This window comes from Porites lutea, chromosome 6 (assembly GCF_958299795.1).
Source record: "Porites lutea chromosome 6, jaPorLute2.1, whole genome shotgun sequence".
NCBI classification, from domain to species: domain Eukaryota; kingdom Metazoa; phylum Cnidaria; class Anthozoa; order Scleractinia; family Poritidae; genus Porites; species Porites lutea.
The window spans coordinates 19,244,178-19,252,933 of NC_133206.1; the positions used below are offsets into that span (position 1 = coordinate 19,244,178).

An 8,756-nucleotide genomic window follows, 5' to 3' on the forward strand; every position below is an offset into this window, starting at 1 on the left:
AATCCAGAATCCAGGTTGCTGGAATCCACTCTGTTGTGATGGTTCCAGGGCCTCTTCTTTTCCTTTAGCGGCTGTTGCGTGAAAATCTCATGTCGCAAGGACGCGCAACAGGCATGTTCACGCGTGTTTCACTCGCAGGAACATCCCTTGTCATTGTGACATATCGGGTATCAATTTGAAACAATGGTCACATTATAATGACGTGACAGAATCCCAGGGAGTGATTCATATTACTGTATATTATCGCTCTTTATAAGACACCCTTTCGACCTTTTTCCCCGTTGCGCTTTTGGAGTCGGAGGTTTAGATTCTTTTCCTGTTTGGGCGCAATTGGAACTAATTTTTGGATTTCAGGTAACGTCAAAAGAATAATAATATAAAGTATCCTTATTCTTGGCCGTAGTATCAGTAGTCGCGGTGGTTGCAGTTACTGGCTTCTTTCAGGCACATGTTATCAGTGTCACTCAAAGAATGACATGCTGCACGTGGTGTCGACGTGGTGTCTTTCATTCAGTCCAGATTCAATCAGTCGAAATCAGACATCTCGAGAGATCACTTTGAATTTTTTTCTCAATCGATCGTTATCAATCTTTGTCAGCATGGGGAAGCACAAGAAAAAGCATGAGTCGGAAAGGTACGTACGTCTATAAATTCGGTGTTTGTGACTTTGTGATGGAAATGTTTTGGCGGCGTGGTTTTGAATAGATCAGAATGTGTGAAACAGTAATCTAAAACTTCGAGCAGCTATATCTGTCTGTTTCTATCACGTTCAGAATTATGAGCTAACTATCTTGCAAATTTATGTACAGGAGTCCAAGAAAGAAAGAGAGAAAAGCGGAGAAAGAAAAGAAAAGTTCAAGGTCTGTGGAGTTGTCGTTGTTTGTTCTATTAGTGTTTTCTGCTCAAAAAGCGGTGGTTGTGCGAACACTTACTGAAGCGTTTCTGTGATCAAAATTATATTCGAAGGTGACAGCGTTTCCATACCATTTACAGACATGTTAATTAAATAGAGCATTTGATCAATGAAACGAACATACCAAAGTGAATCCAAAGTAAATTATCGAATTTACTTCACCGTAGAGCTCCGGAAATTGCTTGAAAAGGTCTTCTTCGCCCTTGTAGTTTGTGCATGAGAGAAGATAAAGTATGCACAAGACTGTTCCTATTGGTTTGGGCCACTGACTGCGATCCCAAGCAAAAGAGCTTTATGAATTCCATGCTAGCAGACATGGCGAAGTACCCCTACCAAGTACCTATTCCTGACTGCCCACACAACATCAAGTCAGTACGTTCTGCAGAGTTTTGGTATTGGATTGACATTGATGGATACCTAGTGAACGTAAGGCTGCTTTTGGTGCTACGTAGAGAATACGAAGACATCAAGAAATCAGTTTCATTGAAAGCAGTTCGAAACAAAGATCGGATGGATGTAGAAACAGCAGTGGAGATTCACCGGAAAGCGATTCAAGATTCCATTCCAGATGAAAGAGTGAGCACAACATTAGTTCCAGAACTGGAATTCAAGCACTGGAAAAAGAACGGGGCCTCTCTTTTAAGCTACCCGGTAGGATTGGCATTCTCCCCAAAGAAGAGAAGGCTGTTTATTACCGATAGACGTCTCCATGCAGTCTTCATGGTTGACATGCACTGTCCAGCAAATGTCACATTAATCGCTGGTGGTGGTGAGCCCGGGCACACTAATGGATATGGCAACAAGGCCAGATTTAGAAACCCAGCTGGTATTGCGGTGAAAGAGAGCGGGAAGCTGTACGTTTGTGACCAAGGAAACGGAAGAGTTAGAGTAGTCAATTTGCGAACGCTTTTCTGTCACGCTTCCCAGATTGTACAAGAGAGCGCCGAAGAAAGCCAAAGTGAGGAAGAAGATTGCGCCGGTAGACGTATCCGTAAAGTCCATGTACACGATCTTTCCCTTATTTCTGAAGGTAATGTACCCGATCTGGTGTCACCATTTGCCATATGTGCGTCTGCAAAGGGTAGCGTTGAACTGTTTGTGTCAGACGTTGGTCTTGGCAAGATTTTTTCAATTTCTGGTGTTGTAGACGATGAGGGAACTAACTGCGTCGGCCAGTTAAATGAATTGTTTTGTTTTGATCGATCTAGTTTATTAACTTCATTAGCCTTAACACGTGACGAGCAATACTTGTTAGTTGGAGACGGGAATGGTTCATGTATTCATCTTTGTCAAGTGAGAGGACGATTGAAACTGAGAACAATTTCGAATATTCCAGGCCTCATGGGTATTGCAGTGACAGATGGTCGAATCGTGTTCTTGTCCTCCAGCAAAGAACACGCACTGTTCGGTTTGAAGGAAGAAGAGATGCTTGAGGGTAAAGAAACCCTAACAAAAGTGTGTGGAGAAACTGCAGGCCATCATGATGGTGTCCAAAGTCGATGGAACAAGCCTACTGCTTTATGCGTATATCGAAACACTGTTTTCGTATGCGATACCGGTAACGTAGCAATAAGAATGTTGACGTCAGCAAAGGGACTGATCCCCCTGCAAAGTAAGATGGCCCAACATGCAAACGTGTTCCGACTCGACAAGAAAGCCAAAGAAGAAGACCTACCACGTACATTTGAAGATCATGTGAAATCTGTCGAGGAGTTGGTTGCATTTCTCTCTAACCACGAACAGGAAGCCCTGGAGAGGACGGGCAAGCGAAATACCAACGGTCCCGACATGACCATACCTTGATGCACCCGACAGTCCTTCCTCATAGTGCTAGAATCGCTGACCAGCCTTACCAACACGCTAACGGAGATTGGGCATAGTCACCTTCTGGACAGGATCTGTTTCGAAAGTATGACAACTTTGGGCGTGGAATACTATTTCAAAGGAATGCGAGCAGACCACGACATGCCTACAGTGGCTAACTACGCTTACAGAAGAGCGCGCTGCGTGGAAGACGATATGCTGCGCATTTACCAGAAGGATTTCTCACATTTCACTGGGCCCAATTCATATTATCCGGCGAAAATTATCAAAGGTGAACCCCCAAACATCAAGACGCGACCAAACAAGCTGTCAGCAATCACTGAAGGAACAGGTAGCAAAGAAGAAGACACAAGGCGAGAAACTGTGATGCGAGAATTTGCTAAGGAGTATGGAAGAGGCGTAAGACAGGAAAATGTCCGCTCAAAAACGAAAGAGCTAACTGGCACCCTTCCTTATGCCCTTAGTATGTGTCCCACTACCATCACAGCCTCATTAGAGGAAAGCGAAGACGTAATAACAGCCTGCCAAGTTGTGGATGCTAATGTGGCATTGCGGAGTACGGCTGTACGGGTGCAAACCATTTACCAGAAAGACGACATATTGGCAGTAAGACACAACCGTAGAAGAGAGATCTCACCCTTCTGGTTAGCAGTTCTTCTGGAGGATGTACAAATAGAAGTGAATGGTGGAAATTTTGTGCAGCAAAGAGTATCCCTAAAGTGGCTAAACCAAACAAGTGATTCACTAACATACACCTCCGGTGATGTCTGTAATGGGAATTCCCCCAAGTGCATTCTAACCCGAGTACTCGACTTTTCTTCCGATGGATCAGACATCATTTTAACAACAGAGGAGGATAACAGGCTCTGTCGAATTGCTAATGGGGACTACGGTGACGATGATGACAATGAGAATGAAACTGCACCACCAACTGCAGAGGATGAGGGAGAAGTATCCCTCCCGATAAGACTGCCGGGAGTTAGTTTATCAGGACGGAGAACGACACGGTTTATTCTGAGATCAACGTTTCCGTTGCCTGCGTAGCTTGTAGTATAGTAATTGGACTATCTTCACGCTATTTGTTGGTAAGCTGTAACTGAAGTTTTATATTTCTGTGTGGCAATTAAACAATTCGGAGACGAATTATGTTTGAACCTGAAAAGCACTGATTTTGGCAATGTGTACCTCTTTTGTTATTGTTGACGCCGTTGTTATTATTAAAATAAGAATAGCCCTTCCTCGTTAGTATTTCTTCAACGATGTGGACTCAGTGGACTTCAGAAACCGCTCCTATGTTCATAATCCTCTCGGGTAAGGCCAAGAATTATATTTTATACTTATATTTTATATAAGACAATGTACACTTCGGGTAAAAAAAGAACAAGCTTTTTTGGTGAAAACAAAGTACAAAGGAAACGTTGAAAACCAGAAAATAGAATTTTGAAATCTGGAATCCAGCCACTTATGGAATCCGGAATCCACGGATGTGGAATCCGGAATCCACAGGCATGGAATCCGGAATCCACAGGCATGGAATCCGGAATCCACAGCGTGGAATCCGGAATCCAAGACTCTCTTGGATTACCTTACATGGGGCGAATTGATATATTGTAAGGCAGTAAAATAAGGGCTACAATTCGCAAATTGCTTGGAGGTATTGTCTCTGAAAAACCCCATTGAGCCACCTTAACGTTCGATTCAAGATTAAACGACATAAATATTTTGATTAATGTTCGTTGCTGTCATTATTTCAATAAACGTTTTAGATCACAATGACGACTTTGAAATGAGTCTTTGGTAACGTTACTTTCGTTTTCTTTCCTTTCTTTGTTTCTGCCCAAAAAATCTTTCACAAAAATCGTTGTTCAGAGAAGAAAACTTGTAAACTTGACCACACATCATGGGCATCAATGGATTTTTTCTTATCCCTTTTTCTTTTCACGCAGGAAGGGGAAGTTGGATATTTCGGATTTCTTCAGACCCAATCAGAGTGTTTCAAGGTTCCAGTGCTGTGTTTATATGGGGCCTAAGAGAAGATTTAATATCTCAGCCTGCCTTCAAAGGACTTACGTTTGGACTTTGGAAGAATGGCCACCTGACCACTTACATTATTTCACTCACGAAGAGTGGGAGGATTATTCCTAATCCAGACTTAGATGATCAGTTAGCTTTCTTTGCTGGCCGTGTGCAATGGATAGGAAACTTGACCAAATCCTTTGCAGCATTCGAAATCTCTCAAATTAGTGCGCGTGACCAAATGGATTATGGAATTCAACTACATTTTGGTGCATTCAAAGACCCTGTGTCTGATTTTGTCAGACTTGAAGTTGTAGGTAACTACATGAAGGAGTTTTCATTTATAATTAGGTTTTAAGCAGCAGATAATGCCACTACATATGAATGTTATCTAACTTTTTAAGGTGGCTCGACCCAGTATTTTTTTTTGGCATATTACCTTCCACCTTTGGACCTCTTATTCGTAAAGACCTTGGCCTTTACTGAAAATCACTTATAGCATACTGATTACACATAGACTGAACTTTACCTGCGCCACCTTGTCGTGCGTAGTGCTTTTGAGCAAGTTTCTTGCATTCCTATACAATATAACTAATTGTTTTAGCACTTTCTCCGTTTTATATTTTTAGTTCTTAAAGCTTGTTCTTGTGCTGCCATAATCATGCCCTCTGTCTCCTTCTTTGGTCTACCCTTTTTCAGGTACTCCCACGTCTTTTTATCCCTTACTTCTGCTGTGTACCTCCAAAACTGCCCATGAAGTTGTTTCTCCTGAAAGCGCTCTTTTCTTTCTCGCTCAGGGTAATGATGCGGCTTCACAACTTTTAGCATGACATCTCAGAACCTCTTCCTTGTAAACTGCCTCAAATAGGGGGCCGTTACAACTCTCAACATACCTGCTAAGAATATTGATCTCGTTAATCCTCTACCTCTTTTAAGTAAAGCCTGTCAATATCAGCCTGCTGATGCAAAGCATGATGTGGAGTCATTTATTTGCGTCGTCAATCTGTAGGCAGCTATTCTTTCGTCCATTCTACTATTCTTGCCTCATATCATGCTACTGCCACTGCCCCACAGTTGATTGCTTGGACCATATTCTTTCCGTTCAGTTTACACTTTAATATTTTGTACACGACGAAAGTATTCCTCCTCAATTCTTCTTTTCATCTCGGTGGTTTGATTTCATTTCTCTCAAGCAACCCTAGGTATTTATAAGCATCCACATCACCATAATTCATCGCTCGAATCAGTCTTCCATCCGGGATGACAATACCCTCTGACTTGACGAGTTTCATCCCCTTCATGACCAGGACCGCACATTTTTCTTTTCAAATTCCATTTTGATATCTCGACAGACTACTCGGACAAAATAGCAACATAGACTAAACTTAGCTCATTATTAATTTAGCTGAAAGAACCTCTGCAATGACTACTGTATGGTCACCGCCCCTGTCAGTTCAACCAGGCAGTAACGCTTCTTTCCAGTGCCAGTTTTATGTTGGAGAGGCTGACAAACCCGTCTTCGATCACGTCACAGTTGGGCTCTGGAAACGAGGAGGTATCTCTCTAACGCTTCTGACTTTGACAAAGAGGGGAAGTGTCATCATTAATCCAAAACTAAATAAAGAGGCCCCGTTGTATGGTGGAAGAGTTCATGGGAGGCAATGGAGTAATACGACCGCTAATACTTCAGGGATAACAGTAGAAATAGAACATGTCGAAGAATCCGATGAAGGATATTATGGGTGTAGCATATTCTTCGGTGCCTTTAAACAGGTACTTGGTGCATCAGTGAAGATTAACGTGCAAGGTAGGTGGTGTTGCTACCAAAATAGTCTACCTACCTAATATCGTAAGGTTTTCCCTTACCATTAACAGAAAAAAAAAATGGACCTAAATTATTACTTATCGTTTACCTTTTTCTTTTTCAGCGTTATGTTTATCTAACCATAGCAGAAGTCAAAACTAACTAACGAAGAAATAATTTTGTCACTGTTATTATGACCAATGTTATTATCATAACCCAGTTTTTATTATCATCATTCTTATTCTTATTATCATCATCATCATTATTATTATTATTACAATAATTATTGTTCATCGAATTTATTGTATTAGTCTATCAAGAGCCATAATATTATGGCTCTTGGTCTATCTATCAGTTATCGCAGGTTTGAGACTAAGGGCGTTAAAATCACTGCTCTCTTACTCTCCACAATTCTAACAGTTGGATTTTGTATTGGATTCTGCTTTTTTTCTTTAAAAACAATTATTAATGAACAGAAGATAATCGCAGTTACAGTCACAACTTATGCAGTTGCGAAAAGAAAGCCTAAAAAATTGATTCACTGGGAAAACTGGACCTTTTATAGAGATAGTAAAATGTCTGTAAATTGTAAATTTATAGAATTTTTATAAGAGTGCAAATCCTCCCCTCTTTCTCACAGGGAAAACAAATTGTCTGTAAAATCATTTTTGCAGACATTTTATAAAGTTTATTGTACATATATATACTAATTAACAATTATTCCTCGAGCCCGAATGGGCTCTGAGTCAATAGCCCATGAGGCCGAAGTCTCAACCAATCAGAACGCAGCATTGATAATGGACCACTAGTTGGATTTTACTAATAGTGAATTAGTAAAATCCAACTAGTGGTCTATTATCAATGCTGCGTTTTGATTGATTGAGCTACTACTAGACTATATGTTATAGACCACTAGTAGCGAAAATCGCCGGCTTTTTGGTGGCAAAAAAGGATTAAAGTCTAGCTTTAAGTAGGTAAATTTTTTTCTATTCTCGATATTTTTGACCAGCTAGTTGGATTTTACTGAAACAATTATTCCTCTCGCCCTTATGGCCTCTGATTCAATTGCCCATTCGGCCTTCGGCCTCATGGGCTATTGACTCAGAGCCCATTCGGGCTCGAGGAATAATTGTTAAATACTCTAGGGGGGCACCTTAAAATCTCTTTAAATTTCGATTGAATTGTACAGGGAAAACACTGGGATTTTACGGACATTTTATGGGATTTAGTCACGTAAAATGTGGTCAAATCTACAGACATTTTATAGAGTTCGTAAAATTTCTGTAAGTGTACAGGTTTATGGACATTGCGATTTACAAATAAGATATAGAGATTTTACTCAGATTTTACTAACTTGTCTGAAGTCTATATAGGGTCGAAGTTTTCCAGTTGGTTAAAAAATATGAAATTCATATATTTATTTAGAAAGAATTAGCATACTGTTATTATCATTATTATTACCATTACTTTTTATCATCATCATTCTCAAGCTTATTATTATCATCATTAGATTCCACTTTTTTTCCTACCAAAAACCAGACACCAACACAAACTACGAGCGACAAACTAAGAACAGAGACGTCCCTCAGCAGCCGACGGTTGAAGCGCGAGTTGGTCAAAACATTTACCTTTCCTGCCCGAAATTATGGAAGGTTTATCAACTGGACGGTAAATTTAAAGCCCTTACTTGGCGTGTATGTGCCACGAAAAATTGCTCTTCCGAGGACACTCAATGGACATGGTTAGCAGGTCTAGAAAGTCGGGGAGCGACCCAAACCATCAAGACAGGTAGCTTTTCACATCGATGAAACGGGATTACTTTCAATCAGAAGTCCTACCTTAAGGCCCTTACCGTGAGCCACAACTAGCCGGTCAGACCAGTCTAGTTGCAAAAAGAATTTAAGTGTCAATCAGAACTCTCCAGCTTTGCAGACGAGCCTTTCCCTCCTAAATTTTATGCACGGCAGTGATGGTTTTCCATCAAAAATCGTCAAAACTGAAAGTCGATTTCTTTTTTAAAAATACCCGAACGACCGGCCGGTTCTAACTTTTGGTAGGCGCCCTCAGCTTTGTTTTAATGTCCAAGAATTCTTCAAGTAGATTTAAACAAAATTTTGGAAACGCGTTTAATAAGTCAGTGTTTTAGGTTGGTTGTTAAGCAGACTGAAGAACGGTATGGAATTTCAAATACACGTATTA

General features: G+C 40.7%; 1 pseudogene; it reads left to right on the forward strand.

Moving 5' to 3' along the window:
• Positions 1-2,419: 2,419 nt before the first annotated feature.
• On the forward strand, positions 2,420-3,781 carry LOC140940639 (uncharacterized; annotated as a pseudogene).
• Positions 3,782-8,756: the final 4,975 nt, after the last annotated feature.